We start from the raw sequence: 13,388 nt of genomic DNA, 5'->3' as shown, positions 1-13,388 counted from the left end.
AGCCCCTCACTAACGAGCTCTGACCTGTGTGTAAGGCAGGAGCCGCCATAGACGTCTTTAATTAGCACACGACACGTCGCCTTTACAGACACAATAACAGATTACATGTATTAATGCAGCCCCGCGTCACCATGGCTACGTCCACAGCCCCCATTACTTCACCGCCAGTGATTGATGTTAAATTAGAGATGACAAATGAGCCAATGATAATTCCGTATTAGAAATATGTCTGATTCATGGCAGCATTTTCTTTTGGCAGAAGACCTCATTACTGTTACATAGAGCCGTGTTGCACATTTTCGCATGTTGTTGTGGAAGGTATTTCTCATTCCATTGTATAAACAATGGATCAAACTAATTGCTGGGACTCGATAGGATAGGATAGACGTTAATTTATCCCACATGAGAAGCAGCAATTTGCCAAAGCTGGAATCTAAATTCAATGGTCAAAATAAAAATAAAATTTATTACAATTACTTAGGGAATAATGTCATAATTAGAATAAACCGAACATATTACCAAGAACATTAAGAAACAATCATATTACAAGAAAAAATATCACTAAATATGTAATATTACTAGAAAAAAGTTTTAAGTTTCCAGAAAAAAAAAAATCATAATTTAATGAGAAAAGAATTGCACTATAATAAAAAAATACATTTCAATTTTGCTAGAAAACTCGAGAATATCGACATACTGAGAATTTTTTTTTAATAAAACAAATTAAGTTTACTTTTTTTTTTAAATATATACATTACCAGAAATTTGTCTGGAAGTAAATTCATAATAGGAGAACATTTGTAATGTACCGATGAAAGTTTGAATTTAAAATAACTACGTTTTCACACAATAAAAAACAAAAAAATAAAATAAACACATGATTAAAGATAAATATGGCTTTTCATATAACTTTTATACAGTATTCAATGAAGCGCACACATGAAATGATTCACGTTTGAACATAACCATTTAAAAATATAAAAACCATAACGCAGACTATAATCCAACCTATCTGTAAACTCAAATAAAGTTTAAGAAATGACCTGTAGAGGGCAGCACAATCTGCCTACTGCCTAGAAACACAGTAAAATAATAATTTCCAGTGAATTCATACCACATACAGATTATAAGCATGAGTGTTTTGTATACAGTATTTATTCCTAATATAATTTCAACCAAACACACACACACACACACACACACACTTTGTATGGAGCGCACACAGCAGATAGACAGGTGGGCGGTGATGAATGACTCAAATCAGCAGAGTAGAGAGGCAGCAGAGTTAAATGGACTGTCCTTGTTCTGGAATCTATGTATGCGCATATATTGTTGTACGTTTTACTGGGGCCAGCAAAAAAGTGGGTTAGTTGTGTCTCTTTTCCTTTTTGCTGTGTCCTTTCAGCTCAGATTGCCATCTTTTCCTCAAAGGCCAACATCAGCTGCTGCACACAAACTGTTTTATATTTATCAGTTTACCTTCAACTTTGGCCGGCAATAATCTCTCTCCTTTCAAGTTTCCTCAGGGAAGCAAGATGGCACACAGACCTTTTGAGGAGAGGGTTGGTCGTAGATTACATTTAAAGGTCCCCTAATACTGTGTGCTATATTGCCTTTTTAAATGAAGTTCTTACAGCAATGTGTGTCATTGAGAAATTAGAAAATATAATCTCCCTCGCTTGTTCGATTCACTTTTAAGGAAAGAGTTGGTTTTGAAGTTTCCATTTCCAAGTTTCCAAATCAGGCTTCTCTACACATCTACAAACCCCAAAACCAGGGAAGTTGGCACGTTGTGTAAATAAAAACAGAATACAATGATTTGCAAATCCTTTTCAATTTATATTCAATTGAATAGACTGAAAAGACAAGATACTTAATGTTCGGACTGGAAAACTTTACTTTCGAACTGAAAACAAATTTTAGCTCATTTGGAATTTGATGCCTGCAACATGTTTCAAAAAAGCTGGCACAAGTGGCAAAAAAGACTGAGAAAGTTGAGGAATGCTCATCAAACACTTACTTGGAACATCCCGCTGGTGAACAGGCTAATTGGGAACAGGTGGGTGCCATTAATGGGTATAAAAGCAGCTTCCATGAAATGCTCAGTCATTCACAAACAAGGATGGGGCGAGGGTCACCACTTTGTGAACAAAAGCATGGGCAAATTGTCAAAACAGTTTAAGAACAACATTTCTCAACCAGCTATTGCAAGGAGTTTAGGGATTTCACAATCTACGACCTGTAATATCAAAAGGTTCAGAGAATCTTGACAAATCACTGCACGTAAGCGATGATATTACGGACATTCAATCCTTCAGGCGGTACTGCATCAAAAAGCAACATCAGTGTGTAAAGGATATCCCCACACGGGCTCTGGAACACTTCAGAAAACCACTCAGTAAATACAGTTGGTCGCTACATCTACAAAACTCTACTATGCAAAGCGAGAGCCATTTATCAACAACACCCAGAAACACCACCGGCTTCGCTGGGCCCCAGCTCATCTAAGATGGACTGATACAAAGTGGAAAAGTGTTCTGTGGTCTGACGTGTCCACATTTCAAATTGTTTTTCAAAACTGTGGATGTTGTGTCCTCCGGACCAAAGAGGAAAAGAACCATCCAGATTGTTCTAGGCACAAAGTTGAAAAGCCAGCATCTGTGATGGTATGGGGGTGTATTAGTGCCCAAGACATGGGTAACTTACACATCTGTGAAGGCACCATTAATGCTGAAAGATGCATACAGGTTTTGAAGCAACATATGTTGCCATCCAAGCAACGTTATCATGGACGCCCCTGCTTATTTCAGCAAGATAATGCCAAGCCAAGTGTTACAACAGCGTGGCTTCATAGTAAACGAGTGCGGGTACAAGAGTGGCCTGCCTGTAGTCCAGACCTGTCTCCCATTGAAAATGCGTGGCGCATTATGAAGCGTAAATTATGGCAACGGAGACCCCGGACTGTTGAACAACTTAAGCTGTACATCAAGCAAGAATGGGAAATGATTCCACCTGAAAAGCTTCAATAATTGGTCTCCTCAGTTCCCAAAGTGTTGTTAAAAGGAAAGGCCATGTAACACAGTGGTAAAAATGTGTTGCTGCCTATAAATTCTAAGTTAATGATTATTTGCAAAAAAAAGGAAGTTTCTCAGTTTGAACATTAAATATCTTGTCTTTGCAGTCTATTCAATTGAATATAAGTTGAAAAGGATTTGCTAATCATTGTATTCTCTTTTTATTTACGATTTAAACAAGGTGCCAACTTCACTGGTTTTGGGTTTTGTATTCAAACGTGTCAAATTGTTGGCGAATGTATGGGCTCTTTCACAAACAAAAAATGTTACAGCTAACAGGACAGAAAGCAGAAGTAAATCCCATCTTTTTGCTAGTCTTTGCCAGACTTTGGCTGAAATGTGTTTGGGCAGCTGTTCCCTGGCATGAGGCGTCCATTGGCTTGGCATGTCAACCGGCGTGCTGTTTTCCCCTCAACGGCCAAGCCAAACATCTGCTTCGCCTCCTCCCTACTACCGTTTCGCCCCGGTATCAAACAAACCCGCATGCCGCCACCTCTGCCGGGCGAAATAAATTAATGACCAACCGCGCACATTAGCTGTGCCCTATTGCCCCCGTCCTGGCCGGCGTGGCGGGGAAACGGGCAATGGGCGGGGAGGGAAGTCACGGCGGGGGAACAAGGAGAGTAAGGGGGTCAGTGGGCCAGGATATTGAGAGCACTTCACAGGACAAGACTGATACGCAGGGAAGGTTTGATTGTAGAGTTTTTGCTCAGGTGAGTCATAAGGGTGTCAAGAGGGACAAGCGGTAAAAAATGGATGGATTTATTAATTATTTTTTGCTATTGTAACATTAGAGTTTTCTTGAATATAGGAAAATAAAACACTGTACTTTAATCAAGTGACTATTTGGCGTACCACTAGATAGAACTCACATACAACTAGTGGCAGAGTCATGTATAGAGAGAGTATGGTCAATCCAGTTTCAGGCGATCTCCTCAATGATTGGTCCAAAGGGCGCCATGTTTGCTACCAACTTTGAGCTGACGCTATGTGTTTACGGCGCTTCTTAGTTTGTTTTTCGACAGCTCCAGCCTCGACAATTGTGAAAAGACTTTCCATCGCTTTCCCCACAACCTGGAAAGAAGACAAGTATGGGAAGTGAAGGTTTGTGAACAAAACCGGGGAGCCACCGATTACAGCGTCTCGTGCCAGGTAAACACACAACGCAACATATGTGTTTTGTTCAGGAGAGAACACACGGACGCTAATACAAATAACAAAGTAAATTAACAAATGTAAGAGATTGACGAAAAAAGACTATACTTGAATGTGGAAGTACTTCCCCGCAGTTCCACTGTTAGACACAGCGTGCAGGTTTTAACAAGGTTTTAATCATCAAATTGACTTTTCAGCCACGTCCGTATCCTCTCTCTCCCTCTTGCTCCCGGCCGCTTACTGTTAAAGACAACAGATGATTAGATCAACACGTACCACCTGTGAAATCTAATCACCTGCCAGCTGTGTCTCGCCGTCAGCACACGCTCCGCCCCTTGCCCGATGGTGCTCGTCCTCAGCACCATGGCCAGCGGCGGTGACCTTTTCTCCTGCAGGCAGCGCTGACTACACCTCTGCCCAAAATCAGTAAAACTAAAAATAATACAATTTGGTAACATTAGAAGACACAAATACAAATAGACGGACAATGAAATAGTATAAGAAACCTAATTTTGAGTGTAATATATATGATACAATGAATTAGAAATCTCATATACAAATATACAGCATAAAGTGGCAAGAAATACATCAATAATAAATTATTATATATGTTCTGGACCACAAATAACTTCATATTCTCAAATGCTTGCTAGTGTTACAAATAACTACAAAAGTACACCTATTCACTTACCATTCTTATTACTTTGAACTGTTTCATATTTAAATTTTTATCCTGTAAAGCGTTTGAGTACACTGAAATGCACTACACCAAATAAAATAGTAATAATTATTATTATAATCCTACAAAAATGAATAATACATAATTCATGCTATCAAGAACATTCAAACCTTTTTATTTATTGAATTAAAATGATTGAAATTCAATGATGTGGTGCATTTCCAAAAAGCTAAAATTGTGTACAAGGCAAAAATGAGAGCAATAAGTTATTTTGTAGTTGTTCTGTGTATTTTTTTTTTAACGTTTATTGCACCTTCGGCTGTGTGTTAGAGTGTTTGCTGGTCACTGCAGGAGAATGCTTCAAATACGGCTACAAAATTATACTTTGACAAAATAAAAGCATGTTTTATTGTAAGTTTACGAGCTGGAGAATGTTTAGAACTATGTATAGACTAGGGTTGTACGGTATACCGGTATTAGTATAGTACCGCGATACTAATGAATCATATTCGGTACTATACCGCCTCTGAAAACTACCGCTCCGCCACTCCCCCGTCGTCGTCACATCGTGACATTGCTGGTTTACGAGCAGAGGAGCATGTTCGGCAGTGCACGATCACTGAGTACTTACAAGCAGACACAGTGTGTAGACAGAAAAGGGAGAACGGACGTATTTTGGCTTAAAAACTAACGATAAAGGTGAAGTTATAACACTGAAACACTCTCAGGAAGAGGTGCTTTAAGACATGGTTAGCTAGCTAGCGGCTAACGTCCTGCTCCAGTCTGCAGTGTTTTAGCTACTTCTAAATCACTAATCCTCGCCTCCATGGCGACAAATAAAGTCAGTTTCTTACAAGTATCATCACTGCAGGACGAGGAATAGCTAAACATGCTTCACTACACACCGTAGCTCAACGGCTTCACAATGTAAACAAACGCCATGGGTGGGTCTACACCTGACATCCACTGTAATGATACCAAGTACAGGAGCGTACTACTATGATTATGTCGATATTTTTTGGCATCACATCATCATCTTTGGTTTAAAAAAATTTTTATATTATGTTTAGAAACTCGGGAAATATGTCCTTGGACACATGACGACTTTGAATATGACCAATGTATGATCATATAACGACTTGGTATCAGATTGATACCCAAATTTGTGGTATCATCCAAAACTAATGTAAAGCATCAAAACAAGAATAAGTGATTCTTACATTTTAACAGAAGTGTAGATAGAACATGTTAAAAGAGAAAGTAAGCAGATATTAACAGTAAATGAACAAGTAGATTAATAATACATTTTCTACCACTTGTCCTTAATAATGCTGACAAAATAATAGAATGGAAAATGACACAATATGTTACTGCATATGTCAGCAGACTACATTAGGAGCCTTTGTTTGTTTACTTACTACTAAGAGACAAGTTGTCTTGTATGTTCACTATTTTATTTAAGGACAAACTTGCAATAAGAAACATATGTTTAATGTGCCCTAAGATTTTTTGTTAAAATAAAGCCAATAATGCAATTTTTGTGGTCCCCTTTATTTAGAAAAGTATCAAAATTATTTTGGTCCCGGTACCAAAATACTGGTATCGGGACAACACTAATAGACGTATTATTTTGGTTTATGTTGTCAGGAAAACTGACACGTCAAAACGACAGCTACTGCATGCCCTAGGGCACGTCCTTGGTAGCAAACATGGCGCCTGTTTTTTAGTTGGCCATACTCTCCTTATACATGTCACGGTTTGGTTGCAGCTTACTGCGAGGTTCGTTCTCCCGGAATGCAAACGGACGACTTCGGACAGGACTTGCAGGTAGGAACATGATTTAATTATCCAAAACTCAAAGAAGTACAAACACAAAGGAACACAAGGCGAAGGCACAACGCACTGATCGCACTTGGAGCTAAAGCACAAAAACTTAGCGCAGGAAACAGAAGCTAACACTTAGCATAGACTATGGACAAGCAATACTCAGAGAACTGTGGCATGAAACTAACAAGACTTACGTGGCAAGGCACGAGGCAAACAATGACGCCAGGATGACTGACTGGCAAAGGCAAGCTTAAATAATGCCTCTGATTAGAGACAGGTGAGCGTCCCGAACACCAGAGGCAGGTGAAAACAATAAGTAACCATGGCAACAAACAAAGGTGCACAAAAACAGGAACTAAGGGAGTCCAAAACTAACAGAACATAACAAAAACATGATCCGGACCACGGATCATGACAATACACGACTCTGACTAGTGGTACACATACCACAGTTTGAGAATCACCGGCTTACAGTATTTGATGACTGGTGGCCCACAATTTTGGGTCCGTAGCCTCAGGTTGGACAGCCCTGCTGTAGTCAGCTACATTCAGTGCATCCACTCAATAATGCTGATAATGTGTCAAATAGATTGGATTGAAAAACTTAGCATTTAAAGGCCTACTGAAATGAATTTTTTTTATTTAAACGGGGATAGCAGATCCATTCTATGTGTCATACTTGATCATTTCGTGATATTGCCATATTTTTGCTGAAAGGATTTAGTAGAGAACAACGACGATAAAGTTTGCAACTTTTGGTCGCTGATAAAAAAAGCCTTGCCTGTACCGGAAGTAGCGTGACGTCGCAGGTTGAAGGGCTTCTCACATTTCCCCATTGTTTACACCAGCAGCGAGAGCGATTCGGACCGAGAAAGCGATGATTACCCCATTAATTTGAGCGAGGATGAAAGATTCGTGGATGAGGAACGTGAGAGTGAAGGACTAGAGTGCAGTGCAGGACGTATCTTTTTTCGCTCTGACCGTAACTTAGGTACAAGGGCTCATTGGATTCCACACTTTCTCCTTTTTCTATTGTGGATCACGGATTTGTATTTTAAACCACCTCGGATACTATATCCTCTTGAAAATGAGAGTCGAGAACGCGAAATGGACATTCACAGTGACTTTTATCTCCACGACAATACATCGGCGAAGCACTTTAGCTACGGAGCTAACGTGATAGCATCGGGCTTAACTGCAGATAAAAACAAAATAAATAAACCCCTGACTGGAAGGATAGACAGAAAATCAACAATACTATTAAACCATGGACCTGTAACTACGCGGTTAATGCTTTCCTGCCTGGCGAAGCTTAACAATGCTGTTGCTAACGACGCCATTGAAGCTAATTTAGCTACGGGACCTCACAGAGCTACGCTAAAAACATTAGCTATCCACCTATGCCAGCCAGCCCTCATCTGCTCATCAACACCCGTGCTCACCTGCGTTCCAGCGATCGACGGAGCGACGAAGGACTTCACCCGATCATCGATGCGGTCGGCGGCTAGCGTCGGATAGCGCGTCTGCTATCCAACTCAAAGTCCTCCTGGTTGTGTGGCTGCAGCCAGCCGCTAATACACCGATCCCACCTACAGCTTTCTTCTTTGCAGTCTTCATTGTTCATTAAACAAATTGCAAAAGATTCACCAACACAGATGTCCAGAATACTGTGGAATTTTGCGATGAAAACAGAGCTTTTTATATTGGATACAATGGTGTCCGAATACTTCCGTTTCAACCATTGACGTCACGCGCAAACGTCATCATACTTAGACGTTTTCAACCGGAAGTTTCACGGGAAATTTTAAATTGCACTTTATAAGTTAACCCGGCCGTATTGGCATGTGTTGCAATGTTAAGAGTTCATCATTGATATATAAACTATCAGACTGCGTGGTCGGTAGTAGTGGGTTTCAGTAGGACTTTAACTTTTGGACCATATTCCTCGCACTTGTGTGTCCGGCACGTTACTGTCAGAGTATCGAAGACCAAGGCTAGACTAATCTCATCCACCGCAGCCTAAACACGCTAAACCACCACTTGCAGCTGGGAAAGACTTCCTCAACACCAACAAAACAAGATAACAAACAGCCTGGCCTCTCTTTAAAAATGGAGCTCGACAGAGCTCGCGTCTGTCTGAATGCACACGCCGACGCGTCATTGAGATAACCGACAGGCCGGCTCGCTCGGGTCAGTGTCTCCGGTTCCACTTTTACGGCCTCTCCTATTCAATTTCACACAATGTGCACCAGAGACAATGTACAGTAGACTGTTTTCATTGCGCGGCGGAGTTACAGTCAAGGCCCCTATCGATCATCATAAATGTTCGCCCCTCCTTCCTTGCCCAGAAGACAGAAAGAAAGGCTGACCGTGGTCTTTTTTTTTTTTTTTTTTTTTTTTGTCCTGACTTATATAGTTAAAGCCACGGACTCGCACTGGCTGGCGTCCCAAAAACGTGACTTGGGTTTCATACTGCTCAAGTTTTTAGGTCCGTCTTGACTGGCATGGGACGATGACTAACCTGGCGTTTCCTCGTGGACGCAGGACGGAGGACTGGGATGGGCGCCACCAAGGTGCAATTTGTTGCATTTGCACTATAACTGTCAGGAAGAGATACACTTTCACTTAAATAGACGCCCATAATCTGCCCCTCTCCCTGTATTATCCTAATTGAACCCACGGGTGGGCCAACGCCATCAATAGCTGAGCTCATCTGCAAATTAATAAAACATGGGCCCCTTACCAAATCTATGCCCGCGATAAGAGCTGCGAGCTACTTAGACGCAGCGGAGGAGAGTGTTTGGGATAGTTATAGAAAAAGAAATGGAAGCGCAATAAAGTGTTTTTGCAGCCGTGATGACTTCTAACGGCTCCCATCCGTCCCGACGTTATTCCCAAACGAGCGCCTTTTTCCGCTTCCGCTCTCTCTCGCTCTCCAGTCACTGTATTGCAAATGCTTATTAAAACCATCATGTGCCATAAACATGACTTTTAAATGGCCGCGTGGCGGTACACACTAAACATATACGAGACACTCAAGCAACAGAAGTGAAGACTGCGGAGTGTAATAATGCTGCAGTATCTCAGGCTGAGGGGAGGTCAGGACAAAAAAAATTAAAAGACGGAACGTAATTTCGTTATTTTCTGAGTATGTACTTCTCAGTGTATATTATCCAAGAGGAGACTGAGGGCAGCAAGAAAACAGGGCAAAATAACAGAGCTTCCCGGACAAAGCTGACAATTAAGAAATAACAATTGTTTCATGTACAGTCAAACTTGTCAATAGCGACCACTCATGGGAAACAGTGACAGTGGCCACTATAGACAGGTGGCCACTATAGACAGGTGGGCCACTATAGACAGGTGGCCACTATAGACAGGTGGCCACTATAGACAGGTGGGCCACTATAGACAGGTGGCCACTATAGACAGGTGGCCCACTATAGACAGGTGGCCACTATAGACAGGTGGGCCACTATAGACAGGTGGCCCACTATAGGCAGGTGGCCACTATAGACAGGTGGCCCACTATAGACAGGTGGCCACTATAGACAGGTGGCCCACTATAGACAGGTGGCCCACTATAGACAGGTGGCCACTATAGACAGGTGGCCACTATAGACAGGTGGCCACTATAGACAGGTGGCCCACTATAGACAGGTGGCCACTATAGACAGGTGGCCACTATAGACAGGTGGGCCACTATAGACAGGTGGCCCACTACAGACAGGTGGCCACTATAGACAGGTGGGCCACTATAGACAGGTGGCCACTATAGACAGGTGGCCCACTATAGACAGGTGGGCCACTATAGACAGGTGGCCACTATAGACAGGTGGCCCACTATAGACAGGTGGCCACTATAGAGAGGTGGCCCACTATAGACAGGTGGGCCACTATAGACAGGTGGGCCACTATAGACAGGTGGCCACTATAGACAGGTGGCCACTATAGACAGTTGGCCACTATAGACAGGTGGCCCACTATAGACAGGTGGCCCATTATAGACAGGTGGCCACTATAGACAAGTGGCCACTATAGACAGTTGGCCCACTATAGACAGGTGGCCCACTATAGACAGGTGGCCACTATAGACAGGTGGCCACTATAGACAGGTGGCCCACTATAGACAGGTGGCCCATTATAGACAGGTGGCCCACTATAGACAGGTGGCTACTATAGACAAGTGGCCACTATAGACAGTTGGCCCACTATAGACAGGTGGCCCACTATAGACAGTTGGCCCACTATAGACAGGTGGCCCACTATAGACAGGTGGCCCACTACAGACAGGTGGCCCACTATAGACAGGTGGCCACTATAGACAGTTGGCCACTATAGACAGGTGGCCCACTATAGACAGGTGGCCCACTATAGACAGGTGGCCCATTATAGACAGGTGGCCCACTATAGACAGGTGGCTACTATAGACAGGTGGCCACTATAGACAGTTGGCCCACTATAGACAGGTGGCCCACTATAGACAGGTGGCCCACTACAGACAGGTGGCCCACTATAGACAAGTGGCCACTATAGACAGGTGGCCCACTATAGACAGGTGGCCCACTATAGACAGGTGGGCCACTATAGACAGGTGGCCACTATAGACAGGTGGCCCACTATAGACAGGTGGGCCACTGTAGACAGGTGGGCCACTGTAGACAGGTGGCCACTATAGACAGGTGGCCACTATAGACAGGTGGCCCACTATAGACAGGTGGCCCACTATAGACAGGTGGGCCACTATAGACAGGTGGCCACTATAGACAGGTGGCCCACTATAGACAGGTGGCCCACTATAGACAGGTGGCCCACTATAGACAGGTGGCCACTATAGACAGGTGGGCCACTATAGACAGGTGGCCCACTATAGACAAGTGGCCCACTATAGACAGGTGGCCCACTATAGACAGGTGGCCACTATAGACAGGTGGCCCACTATAGACAGGTGGCCACTATAGACAGGTGGGCCACTATAGACAGGTGGCCCACTATAGACAGGTGGCCCACTATAGACAGGTGGCCACTATAGACAGGTGGGCCACTATAGACAGGTGGGCCACTATAGACAGGTGGCCACTATAGACAGGTGGCCACTATAGACAGGTGGGCCACTAAAGACAGGTGGGCCACTAAAGACAGGTGGGCCACTATAGACAGGTGGGCCACTATAGACAGGTGGCCCACTATAGACAGGTGGCCACTATAGACAGGTGGCCCACTATAGACAGTTGGCCACTATAGACAGGTGGCCCACTATAGACAGGTGGCCCACTATAGACAGGTGGCCCATTATAGACAGGTGGCCCACTATAGACAGGTGGCCCACTATAGACAGGTGGCCACTATAGACAGGTGGCCCACTATAGACAGGTGGGCCACTATAGACAGGTGGCCACTATAGACAGGTGGCCACTATAGACAGGTGGCCACTATAGACAGGTGGCCCTCTATAGACAGGTGGCCACTATAGACAGGTGGCCACTATAGACAGGTGGCCACTATAGACAGGTGGCCCACTATAGACATGTGGCCACTATAGACAGGTGGTCCACTATAGACAGGTGGCCACTATAGACAGGTGGGCCACTATAGACAGGTGGCCCACTATAGACAGGTGGCCACTATAGACAGGTGGCCACTATAGACAGGTGGCCCACTATAGACAGGTGGCCACTATAGACAGGTGGCCACTATAGACAGGTGGCCCACTATAGACAGGTGGCCACTATAGACAGGTGGGCCACTATAGACAGGTGGCCACTATAGACAGGTGGCCCACTATAGACAGGTGGCCACTATAGACAGCTGGCCACTATAGACAGGTGGCCCACTATAGACAGGTGGGCCACTATAGACAGGTGGCCACTATAGACAGGTGGGCCACTATAGACAGGTGGCCCACTATAGACAGGTGGCCACTATAGACAGGTGGCCCTCTATAGACAGGTGGCCACTATAGACAGGTGGCCACTATAGACAGGTGGCCACTATAGGCAGGTGGCCACTATAGACAGGTGGGCCACTAAAGACAGGTGGGCCACTATAGACAGGTGGGCCAATATATACAAGTGGCCACTATAGACAGGTGGCCACTATAGACAGGTGGCCACTATAGACAGGTGGCCCACTACAGACAGGTGGCCAGTATAGACAGGTGGGCCACTATAGACAGGTGGCCCACTATAGACAGGTGGCCACTATAGACAGGTGGCCACTATAGACAGGTGGCCCACTATAGACAGGTGGCCACTATAGACAGGTGGCCCACTATAGACAGGTGGCCCACTATAAACAGGTGGCCACTATAGACAGGTGGCCACTATAGACAGGTGGCCACTATAGACAGGTGGGCCACTATAGACAAGTGGCCACTATAGACAGGTGGCCACTATAGACAGGTGGCCACTATAGACAGGTGGCCCACTACAGACAGGTGGCCAGTATAGACAGGTGGGCCACTATAGACAGGTGGCCCACTATAGACAGGTGGCCACTATAGACAGGTGGCCACTATAGACAGGTGGCCCACTATAGACAGGTGGCCCACTATAAACAGGTGGCCACTATAGACAGGTGGCCACTATAGACAGGTGGCCACTATAGACAGGTGGGCCACTATAGACAGGTGGCCACTATAGACAGGTGGCCCA

Source organism: Entelurus aequoreus, linkage group LG25 (genome assembly GCF_033978785.1).
Source record: "Entelurus aequoreus isolate RoL-2023_Sb linkage group LG25, RoL_Eaeq_v1.1, whole genome shotgun sequence".
In the NCBI taxonomy this organism is placed as follows: Eukaryota; Metazoa; Chordata; class Actinopteri; order Syngnathiformes; family Syngnathidae; genus Entelurus; species Entelurus aequoreus.
Note: the sequence above shows the minus strand (reverse complement) of the source record.